Raw genomic sequence first — 204 nt, forward strand, 5'->3', positions numbered from 1 at the left:
CCTCTTCTAAAAAATTCCGTCAAAGGAGAGGGAACCGAACACGCTACCTGACGGAGGCTTTGCCCCTGATTCAGGCGGGGCGCCGGGAAGCTTGCTTGATCTCCCTGCACGGGGGCGCTCTGCTGCGTGGCGTTCTGGGCGGCCGCTGAGAAGGACACGCCCACTATTCCCCACTCTCTGCACATCATGAGCGCTGAGGATAAG

Source organism: Penaeus monodon, chromosome 29 (genome assembly GCF_015228065.2).
Source record: "Penaeus monodon isolate SGIC_2016 chromosome 29, NSTDA_Pmon_1, whole genome shotgun sequence".
NCBI lineage: Eukaryota > Metazoa > Arthropoda > Malacostraca > Decapoda > Penaeidae > Penaeus > Penaeus monodon.